Raw genomic sequence first — 11,800 nt, 5'->3', positions numbered from 1 at the left:
TTTCATTACAGATTAATCTTCAATCCAGGACACCCTGGAGGGCAGGCAACCCTAGTCCAGCATTTCCAGTGTCTCCAATCCCAACTGAGGTTTTTCTTCCCCCACCCCCTCCCCCCACACGGCAAGCTCTCTACAACCCCCAACCACAAGGAAACTCAGCAACCCCCCCTTCAAAAGTCACTTATCGCATCTGGGGAGATGATACATCTGGATAAGATTGGTTTCAGAGTAGCAGCCGTCTTAGTCTGTATTCGCAAAAAGAACAGGAGTACTTGTGGCACCTTAGAGACTAACACATTTATTTGAGCGAATGCATCCGATGAAGTGAGCTGTAGCTCCCGAAAGCTCATGCTCAAATAAATGTGTTAGTATCGAAGGTGCCACAAGTCCTCCTGTTCTTTTCTCTAGATAAGATTGATAACATCGCCTGTCTCCGCCCTCTCAAGTGACTCAAACCTTCCCTCCTACACCTGCGCTGTGCACTTGCGTGTTGGTGGGCAGACAGCTGCTGTATTTTCAACAGTTTTGATCTGTTATTGCTTAAACCACAGAAGTGGGAACACGGCAGCATCTTCAGCTGGACATAGAAACTTTTAACATTAGCTATCCCAGTGCATTATGAACATAATGCAAAGCTGTAGGCCCACGAACATGCCCCCACCCCCCAGCAATTGGCAAATCCATAAAAAACCAGGCCACGCTGGTCAAATACCTGCCAGGTGGTAACCCCACCGCAGAGAGAGAGAGGGGGCAGATCCTATTGCTCCCATCCCAGCCCCTGAGCTCTGGAAGATTGCTCCTACCTCCCACCCTGTACTCCTCCGGACAGGAATAGTCACTACATAATAATCACTCCAGGTCTGCCACTTCCTCCCCAAAACAAGAGTGAAATCCTGAGCCCATTGAAGTCAAGGGTTTCCCCTGAGCTTAGCTGGCACCGTGAGCTCTGTCTGTGCAGGGAAAGGGGTGAGAGATGGATTTTAGACAGTCCAGATGAGAGGCTCAGGGCTCCTGCTGTCCCCCGGGGCTGGAAGAGTTCCAGAAAGTGCCATACAGTGAGAGATGAGAAGGGGAGGGCACAATACCAGAAATCCAGTTGCAACCTGAACTGCAGACCAAGCGCTATCGCTCCATCATGGATGTAGAGGACCTGATTCTCTGCTCACATGCACCAGTTTTTACACAGCTTTGCCTTCTGAGAAGCTGCTCCTGATTTTACGGCCATGGGAGGGAGATCAGAATCAGTCCCGCAGCACCACAATTACACCCAGTGCTTTGCATCAGCAGAGCCCAGAGCACTTCACAAAAGAAGTCTGTATCAGTATCCCCATGTCACAGGGAAACTGAGGCACTCAGAGGGGCAGCAACTTGTCCAGGTCACCCAGCAGGCCATTGGCAAAGCCAGGAATGGAATCCTGTCTCCTGATTCCTGGTCCAGTGCTCCATCCACTAGGTCACACTGCTTTGAAAAGAACCCCCATCAAGCTGGGGCGAAGACTGGAAGATGACAGTCTCTTTCACTCCAACCCTCAGCTTCGGCTATTTGCTGGAAGTTATTTATTCTTCTGGGTTCCAAAACATTATCATCACCATGTGTAGTTCTCTGCTGTTACACATAAAATATTCATATTGGTGAAATGATTTTAATAAACCCACATAATGAATTCTTGGGAAATATGCTGTCTGTTTTCTTAGCTAAAGTCCAGGCTATAAAATTAATATACCACATTAAGGCCTTAAAAGCCAGAGGCTAAGCGACCAAGGGGAGCTAGCCAACAGGGGAGTTTGAGAGGGAGTTTGTGGGAGGGAGTCATTCTGTAATTGCTTTGATTAGGAAGGGCCATATCGCCAGTGCTAACGCTGCTCCTGTCTCCTCCACCTGCGCCATCTGTATCCAGACAGACAACCATGGATGCCTCTACCCAGATCCTGGTATGGATTTGTAGAGACTGTGGCCTGCATTTCCCACTCACAAAAAGCCAGGAAGGGGGACCATCTAGGGTGAAAGGTGTCTGCTGGTGGAATCATAGAATATCAGGGTTGGAAGGGACCTCAGGAGGTTCATCTAGTCCAACCCCCTGCTCAAAGCAAGACCAATCCCCAACTAAATCATCCCAGCCAGGGCTTTGTCAAGCCTGACCTTAAAAACCTCTAAGGAAGGAGATTCCATCACCTCCCTAGGTAACACATTCCAGTGTTTCACCACCCTCCTAGTGAAAAATTTTTTCCTAATATCTAACCTAAACCTCCCCCACTGCAACTTGAGACCATTACTCATTGTTCTGTCATCTGCTACCACTGACAACTTTCTAGATCCATCTTCTTTGGAACCCCCTTTCAGGTAGTTGAAAGCATCTATCAAATCCCCCCTCATCCTTCTCTTCTGCAAACTAAATAATCCCAGTTCCCTCAGCCTCTCCTCTAAGTCGTGTGCTCCAGCCCCCTAATCATTTTTGTTCCCCTCCGCTGGACTCTTTCCAATTTTTCCACATCCTTCTTGTAGCGTGGAGCCCAAAACTGGACACAGTACTCCAGATGAGGCTTCACCAATGCCAAATAGAGGGGAATGATCACATCCCTCGATCTGCTGGCAGTGCTCCTACTTATACAGCCCAAAATGTCGTTAGCCTTCTTGGTAACAAGGGCACACTGTTAACTCATATCGAGTTTCTCGTCCACTGTATTCCCTAGGTCCTTTTCTGCAGAACAGCTGCAGAGACACTCGGTCCCTAGTCTGTAGCAGTGCATGGGATTCTTCCGTCCTAAGTTCAGGACTCTGCACTTATCCTTATTGAACCTCATCAGATTTCTTTTGGCCCAATCCTCCAATTTGTCTAGGTCCTTCTGTATCCTATCCCTCCCCTCCAGCGTATCTACCACTCCTCCCAGTTTAGTGTCATCTGCAAACTTGCTGAGGGTGCAATCCATGCCATTCTCCAGATCATTAATGAAGATATTGAACAAAACTGGCCCCAGGACCGACCCTGGGGACACTCCGCTTGATACCAGCTGCGAACTAGACATGGAGCCATTGATCACTACCCATTAAGCCCGACAATCTAGCCAGTTTTCTATCCACCTTATAGTCCATTCATCCAGCCCATACTTCTTTAACTTGTTGGCAAGAATACTGTGGGAGACAGTATCAAAAGCTTTGCTAAAGTCAAGGAATAACACATCCACTGCTTTTCCCTCACTCACAGAGCCAGTTATTTCATCATAGAAGGCAATTAGGTTAGTCAGGCATGACTTGCCCTTGGTGAATCCAAGCTGACTGTTCCTGATCACTTTCCTCTCCTCGAAGTGCTTCAAAATTGATTTCTTGAGGACCTGCTCCATGATTTTTCCAGGGACTGAGGTGAGGCTGACTGTCCTATAGTTCCCAGGATCCTCCTTCTTCCCTTTTTTAAAGATGGGCACTACATTAGCCTTTTTCCAGTCATCTGGGACCTCCCCTGATTGCCATGAGTTTTCAAAGATAATGGCCAATGGCTCTGCAATCACATCTGCCAATTCCTTGAGCACCCTTGGATGCAGCGCATCCAGCCCCATGGATTTGTGCTCGTCCAGCTTTTCTAAATAGTCCTGAACCACTTCTTTCTCCACAGAGGGCTGGTTACCTCTTCCCCATACTGTGCTGGCTGTTAGGGGGCTTATTCCTTCACCCACTTACTTCCCTGGTCCTTCTTGCATGAACAGAAAGCAACAATACCCGAAGGCCAAAGATGCAAACAATTCAATGTTTATTGGGGTGAACTTCCAGCAAGCATGATTCCAGTTTCCTTCCTTAGTGTCCCCCTTCCCAGCTCTGACACCACAGAGCCTTACCTGTGTCCCTGTTCCCATTCCCCCCCCTTAGCAAAACATGATTCCAATTTCCCCACCCCCATTTCGTTCCCATTCCCTCCCTTAGCAAAACATGATTCCAATTCCCCACCCCCATTCCCTGTTCCCATTCCCCCCCCCCCCACTCACTTCCTGATTGACTGCAGACTATATAGTAAAACTTGAGTTCTGCTTAGCTATACCTTAACCAATGATTTTCCTGAAATTTAACTAACCAATCCTAACATATTGTAACATGATTATTTAACCAATTATATCCCATCACCTTAATTAGTTTACACCCAGCAAAATTAATTATACAGCAGACAGAAACAATCACAGAACCAGAGCAGAGATTATACAGACAAACAATAGGGAAATGGGGACTACAGTGATAGATCAAACACAGAAATAAGGATTTCACATCCCAGCTATTAATAAGTGAGTTCTTGCCAGACAGGATGCTATCAAACTAAGTTTGCTTTTACATCTTCTAGGCACTTGCCTTTCTCTGGAGGTGATAGTACAGGATTGTATTCCTAACAGCCCAAAAGCACCTTATTTCAATGTGACTAGTTTGGAATGTAAGGATGTGACTGTTCACTTCCCAGTTTATGGCTGCCTCTGCTGCTTAGCCAAAGGCCTTAGCCTAAGCACAGAACCTCAGACTGCCACAGTAAAGAAGGTCCTTGCACCGGCAGACAGTGATTTTGATTCTTTCTTTTATACCTCTAGAACTAGCCAAGTGATAAGAATACACCTAAATTCTTAAATACACCTTTACAGACAGGCCTGAATATCTATATCCTAACACTGCCCAGTGCAGTAGTCTGGGAGCTGACCTTGTTCTTGAAGACAGAGGCAAAAAAAGCATTGAGTACATTAGCTTTTTCCACATCCTCTGTCACTAGGTTGCCTCCCCCATTCAGTAAGGGGCCCACACTTTCCTTAACCTTTTTCTTGTTGCTAACATACCTGAAGAAACCCTTCTTGTTACTCTTAACATCTCTTGCTAGCTGCAACTCCAAGTGTGATGTGACCTTCCTAATTTCACTCCTGCATGCCTGAGCAATATTTTTATACTCCTCCCTGGTCATTTGTCCAATCTTCGACTTCATATAAACTTCTTTTTTGTGTTTAAGATCAGCAAGGATTTCACTGTTAAGCCAAGCTGGTCGCCTGCCATATTTACTATTCTTTCTACACATCAGGATGGTTTGTTCCTCTCAGGAAGCAGGTGGGAGAGGTGGAGGTGGCTAGGCTGAGGAGCATCTGTGCCCTTGAAGAATTCGTCAAGAGTATTCATATGGAGACATCCAAGACTGAGGAAGCTATCCAGCTACAGAGGATTGCTGTCACACCACCGGGAAAGGAGGATATGGCTGTGTCACAGGGAGGACACTGGCTGCTGGTTACTTCTGACAGCAGGCAGTGCTCCAGCCCTACTCCCAACCCACCCACCATGGTGATGGAAAACTGATATGCTGCACTGGCAACGAGCAATGAGGAATCACCTCCAAAGTTGGAAGAGGAGAAGCCATGTACCCCTAAGGCTGGGAAGATTGCAGCCACCACTCCCAGGAGTAAACATAGGGTGGTGGTGGTTGGTGACTCTCTTCTGAGGGGAACAGAAGCACCCATCACCCTGACATGGCATCTCGGAAGGTATGCTGCCTGCCAGGGCTCCGTATCCGAGACATTACAGAGGGATTGTCAAGGATCATCCGGCCTGCTGACTACTACCCCATGTTACTCATCCATGTGGGCACTAATGATACTGGCAGGTATGACCCTCAGCAGATCAGAAGTGACTACAGGGCTCTGGGAGTAAGGGTGAAGGAGTTGGGAGTGCAGGAGGTATTCTCTTCGATCCTTCCAGTCAAGGGTAGGGGCCCAGGTAGAGAGAGATGCCTGACTGAGAGGATGGTGTCACCAGAAGGGCTTCGGCTTCCTTGACCACAGGATGCTGTTCCAGGAAGAAGGACTGCTCAGCAGAGATTGGGTCCACCTATCGAGGAAGAGGAAAAGCATATTTGGATACAGACTGGCTAACCTAGTGAGGAGAGCTTTAAACTAGGTTCGAAGGGGGCAGGTGACCAAAGCCCACAGGTAAGTCAAAAACTTGGAGACCTGGGAGAAGGGTCAGAATTTGGAGGCAGCGTGGGCTATTATAGTAGGGATAAAGGAGAGACAAGACAGAAATGGGGTGGGGGGAATCAAATCAGTATCTTAGATGTCTGTATACTAATGTGAGAAGTATGGGGAATAAGCGGGCAGAACTCAAAATGCTAGTAAATAAACACAACTATGACTTAGCTGGCATCACAGACTTGGTGGGTTAATACGTATGATTGGAATATTGGTATAGAAGCTTTCTCAGGAAGGACGGGCAGGAAAAAAAGAGAGGAGGTGTTGCTTTATATATTAAAAATGTATACACTTGGACTGAGATTAAGATGGAAATAGGAGAGAGATCTGTTGAAAGTCTCTGGGTAAGGATAAAAGGGGTAAAAAAACAAGGGTGATGTCATGGTAGGGATCTACTACAGACCACCTAACCAGGAAGAAGAGATGGATGAGTCTTTTTTTAAACAACTAACAAAATCATCTAAAGCACAGGGCTTGGTGGTGATGGAGGATTTTAACTACTCTGATATCTGTTGGGAAAATAACACAGCAGGGCACAGATTATCCAACAAGTTCTTCGAATGTATTGGAGACAATTTTTTATTTCAGAAGGTGGAGAACACTACTAGGGGACAGGCTGTTCTAGATTTGATTTTGACAAATAGGGAGGAACTAGCTGACAATTTGAAAGCGCAAGGCAGCTTGTGTGAAAGTGATCATGAAATGATAGATTCGTGATTCTAAGAATGGTAGGAAGGAGAACAGCAAAAAAAAAGACAATGGATTTCAAGAAGGCAGACTTTAGCAAACTCAGGGAGCTGGTAGGTAAGATCCCATGGAAAGCAAGTCTAACAGAAAAACAATTGAAGACAGTTGGCAGTTTTTCAAAGAGACATTATTAAGGGCACAAGAGCAAACTATCCCATTGCGCAGGAAAGATAGTAAGTGTGACGGTGTACCCATTAAGGCTGTATGGAAATATGCTTATGAATGTATATATGACATAACTGGAATATGTTTTATACTACATATGCCATGTAACATATCTCTGTAAAGGTTATGATCTACTGAATCTATTCATCCTATTTGTATGCATGTATCATTTTGTATTCGAAGTTATGAATATTGGCTGTATACTTGCTTGATTTTTAAGTAGCCTTGGTAAAGCATTTGGTCAGCTTCTTGAGAAAGGAACGTGCAAATTAAGTGCCCAATCAAGAAACACTTAACAAACAATGGGTCTTGGAAGGCTCCAATCCACATAAGAAGTCTTCCTCATGTTATTAAAGATTCTCTGCTACACCGAGACTCTGTGCTTGTGAGAGGGGAAGTATTGCCTCTTTGAGGCGCCCAGGGGGTGTGTAAGATTTTCCCAGGTCACTGGGTGGGGGCTCGAGCCAGTTTTGCGTTTGCTTTGATGAGAGGGAACCCCTGTGTACTGAACCCGGCCCTTGCTGCTATCAACTTGGCCTGGCAGAAGGGTTACAGATATTTAGGCCTGTCTGTAAAGGCCTATATTCTAAGAATTTAGGTGTATTTTTATTACTTAGCTAGTGATAGAGGTATAAAAGAAAGAATCAAAATCACTGTCTGCCGGTGTAAGGGCCTTCTCTTACTGTGACAGTCTTTGGCTAAGCAGCAGAGGCAGCCATAAGCTGGGAAGCGAATGGTCACATCCTCACATTCCAAACTAGTCACACTGAAATCAGGTGCTATTGGGCTGTTAGGAATACAATCCTGTCCTGATAATGCCTATCACCTCCAGAGAAAGGGAAGTGCCTAGAAGATGTAAAAGGAAACTTAGTTTGATAGCATCCTGTCTGGCAAGAACTCACTTATCAATAGCTGGGATGTGAAATCCTTATTTCTGTTTCAGAGGAACAGCCGTGTTAGTCTGTATTCGCAAAAAGAAAAGGAGGACTTGTGGCACCTTAGAGACTAACCAATTTATTTGAGCATGAGCTTTCGTGAGCTACAATTGTAGTCCCCATTTTTTTATTGTTTGTTTGTATAATCTCTGTCTGGTTCTGTGATTGTTTCTGTCTGCTGTATAATTAATTTTGCTGGGTGTAAACTAATTAAAATAGCAAATATAATTAGTGAAATAATTATGTTACAATATATTAAAATTAGTTAGTTAAATTTTAGTAAAATAATTAGTTAAAACATAGCTAAACAAAACTCAAGTTTTACTATATAGTCTGTAGTCAATCAGGAAGTGTGTGGCTGCGGGGGGGAATGGGAATGGGGGTGGGGAATTGGAATCATGTTTTGCTAAGGGGCAGAAATGGGAACAGGGAATGGGGGTGGGGAAATTGGAATCATGTTTTGCTAAGGGGGGGAATGGGAACAGGGACACAGGTAAGGCTCTGTGGTGTCAGAGCTGGGAAGGGGGACACTAAGGAAGGAAACTGGAATCATGTGTGCTGGAAGTTCACGCCAATAAATATCTAATTGTTTGCACCTTTGGACTTTGGGTATTGTTGCTCTCTGTTCATGTGAGAAGGACCAGGGAAGTAAGCGGGTGAAGGAATAAGCCCCGTAATGTTTAATGTTTGATTTGCCCTGAAGAACTGGAATGCATTCGCAGCCAGTACAGCTACTGGAAAAGTCTGTTAATGTGTTTGGGGATGGAGCGGGAATCCTCCAGGGACATCTCCATGAAGCTCTCCTGGAGGTATTCTGAAAGCTTTTCTCAGAAGGTTTTTGGGGAGGGCTGCCTTATTTAGTCCTCCATGGTAGGACACTTTACCACGCCAAGCCAGTAGCAAGTAGTCTGGATTCATAGCAGCACAAAGTATGGCAGCGAATGGTCCTGGGTTTTGGTCGCATTCACGCAACATTCGGTCTTTATCTTTCTGTGTCAGCCTCAGGAGAGTGATGTCATTCATGGTCACCTGGTTTAAATAGGGTAATTTTTGTAAGGGAACAGTAAAAGGAGCCCCATTCATGCTGAGCTGTTTGCGCTTGGCTAAAAGGGATCATCCTGGAGAACAGCCATATGGTGGAGGGAGGGGTGTGCTGCACATTCACCCCAAAACCACAGCCCCTCCTTATAAACTACAAACCCAACGGGCATTGCTTGCTATGGGAAAGGAGGGCATTGCAGTTTGAAACCATTCCCACATGTTATGAAGGCAGAAGAAGCCAACCCCGTGTACCCTTTGGCTTACCATGTTTGCCTGGAAACCAGATTCTGTTGCCCAGCCGAGTGTGATGTGTCACCATACTGGCAGGCGCTCAATATAAAAGGCAAAATGCGACTTTGTACCTAAAACTCATGTGCTGTCAGCTGTGAATTGCTTGATTCACTGTGAAAGAGTCTCCCTTTTGTTCTTAGAAATGTATCTTCTTAAATTTTACTCTCCATTTAATCCCCCCTGCAGGTGAAAATGTTTCTATGCTCCATGTATCAACACTGTCTCTGAGGTTATCACAGATTAAAAGGCAAAAAAAACCGCACTTGTGATGACATGTTTTCCGAGCTCATGCAGTCCTCCCGCACTGATAGGGCACAGCTGAATGCAAGGAGGCATTTGGTGGCAGAGGCCAGGAAAACATGCAGTGAGCATGATCAGAACATGCAGGAGGAGATGCTGAGGCTAATGGGGGAGTAAACAGACATGATCAGGCATCTGGTGGAGCTGCAGGAAAGGCAACAAGAGCATAGTTGCCTCTGTATAACTGCCTGCCCTCCTTGCCAAGTTCCATATCCTCCTCACCCAGACACCCAAGAATGTGGGGTGGGGAGGCTCCAGGCACCCAGCCACTCCACTCCACAGGATGGCCCAAGCAACAGAAGGCTGTCATTCAAACAGCTTTGATTTGTAGTGTGACTACAATAAGCAATGTGGCCTTGTCCTTCCCTCCTCCCCTACCCCACCCAGGGTACTTTGTCAGTGATCTCACTTTTTTTTTAATAAATAAAGAATGCATGGATTCAAAACAATAGGGACTTTATTTCCTTTGCCAGCTGTGATCAAAGTGGGGAGGGGGACTGGCTTATAGGGAAGTAAATTCAACAAAGGGGGCGGTTTTGCATCAAGGAGAAACACAGACAACGGTCACACCATAGCCTGGCCAGTCATGAAACTGGTTTTCAAAGCCTCTCTGATGCTCAGAGTTCCTAGCTGTGCTCTTCTAATCGCCCTGGTGTCTGGCTGCTCAAAATTGGATGCCAGGTAATTTGCCTCAACCTCCCACCCCACTGTAAACATCTCCCCCTTACTCTCGCAGATATTATGGAGCACACAGCAAGCAGCAATAACAATGGGAATATTGGTTGCGCTGAGGTCTAACCTAGTCAGCAAACAGTGCCAGCGAGCTTTTAAATGTCCAAAGGCGCATTCTACCACCATTCTGCACTTGCTCAGCCTATAGTTGAACTGCTCCTTACTACTGTCCAGGCTGCCTGTGTATGGCTTCATGAGCCATGGGAGCAAGGGGTAGGCTGGATCCCCAAGGATAACTATTGTCATTTCAACATCCCCAATGGTAATTTTGTGGTCTGGGAAGAAAGTCCCTTCTTGCAGCTTTTTGAACAGCCTGGAGTTCCTATAGATGCAAGAATCATGCACCTTTCCAGACCATCCCATGCTGATGTCGGTGAAACGTCCCTTGTGATCCACCAGTGCTTGCAGCACCATTGAGAAGTACCGCTTGCGGTTTATATACTGGTTGGCAAGGTGGTCTGGTGCCAAGATGGGGATATGCATTCTGTCTATCACCCCCACCACAGTTAGAGAACCCCATTGCAGCAAAGCCATCCACTATGACCTGCACATTTCCCAGAGTCACTTCCCTTTTTAGCAGAAGGTCACTGATTGCCTTGGCTACTTGGATCACAGCAGCCCTCATGGTAGATTTGCCCACTCTGAATTGATTCCTGACTGACCAGTGGCAGTCAGGCATTGCAAGCTTCCACGGGGTTATTGCCACTCGTTTCTCAACTGTCATGGCAGGTCTCATCTTGGTATTCCTGCACTTCAGGGCAGGGGAAAGCAACTCACAAAGTTCCATGAAAGTGGCCTTATGCATACGAAAGTTTCACAGCCACCAGGAATCATTCCATACCTGCAATACTTTGCTGTCCCACCAGTCTGTGCTTGTTTGCCGGGCCCAGAATCATTGTTCCACTGTATCAACCTGCCCCACTGCCACCATGATGTCCCAATTGCCACAGCCCATGCTTTCAGGAACATCTGTGTCTAAGTCCTCCTTACAATCGTCATCGTGCTGGAGGCTCCTAGCCAGGTTCTGCACATACTGCAGGATAATGCGTGAGGTGTTTACAATGCTCACAACAGCAGTGATGAGCTGAGCGGGCTCCATGCTTGCCATGCTATGGCAACTGCCAAGGTAACCCAGGAAAAAAGGTGCAAAATGATTGTCTGCCCTTACTTTCAAGGAGAGAGGGAAGGAGGGAGACTGACGACATATACCCAAAACCACCCATGACAATGTTTTTGCCCCATCAGGCATTGGGAGCTTAACCCAGAATTCCAGTGGGCAGCAGGGACTGTGGGATAGCTACCACAGTGCTCCACTCCATGAGTTGATGCTAGCCACAGTATTGAGGACACACTCAGGTGACCTACTGCGCTTAGTGGGGATATACATGATGGACTGTATAAAATTGCTTTCTAAAGATCGACTTCTGTAAAATCAACCTAATTTCATAGTGTAGACAACCCTGTGTCTAGTTTTGGTGCCTCTGGCATAAAACAACAAACTGAAAATTGGAAAGGGTTCAGTAAAGAATGTCTGGAAAACATGCAGGATAAATTTAGAGTGGAATTAAGATGAACATTTTAAACAATGAATGTAACTGGCCACTGGAACAAATTAT

Source organism: Lepidochelys kempii, chromosome 14 (genome assembly GCF_965140265.1).
Source record: "Lepidochelys kempii isolate rLepKem1 chromosome 14, rLepKem1.hap2, whole genome shotgun sequence".
Taxonomy (NCBI): Eukaryota; Metazoa; Chordata; order Testudines; family Cheloniidae; genus Lepidochelys; species Lepidochelys kempii.
This window is presented reverse-complemented; position numbering follows the sequence as displayed.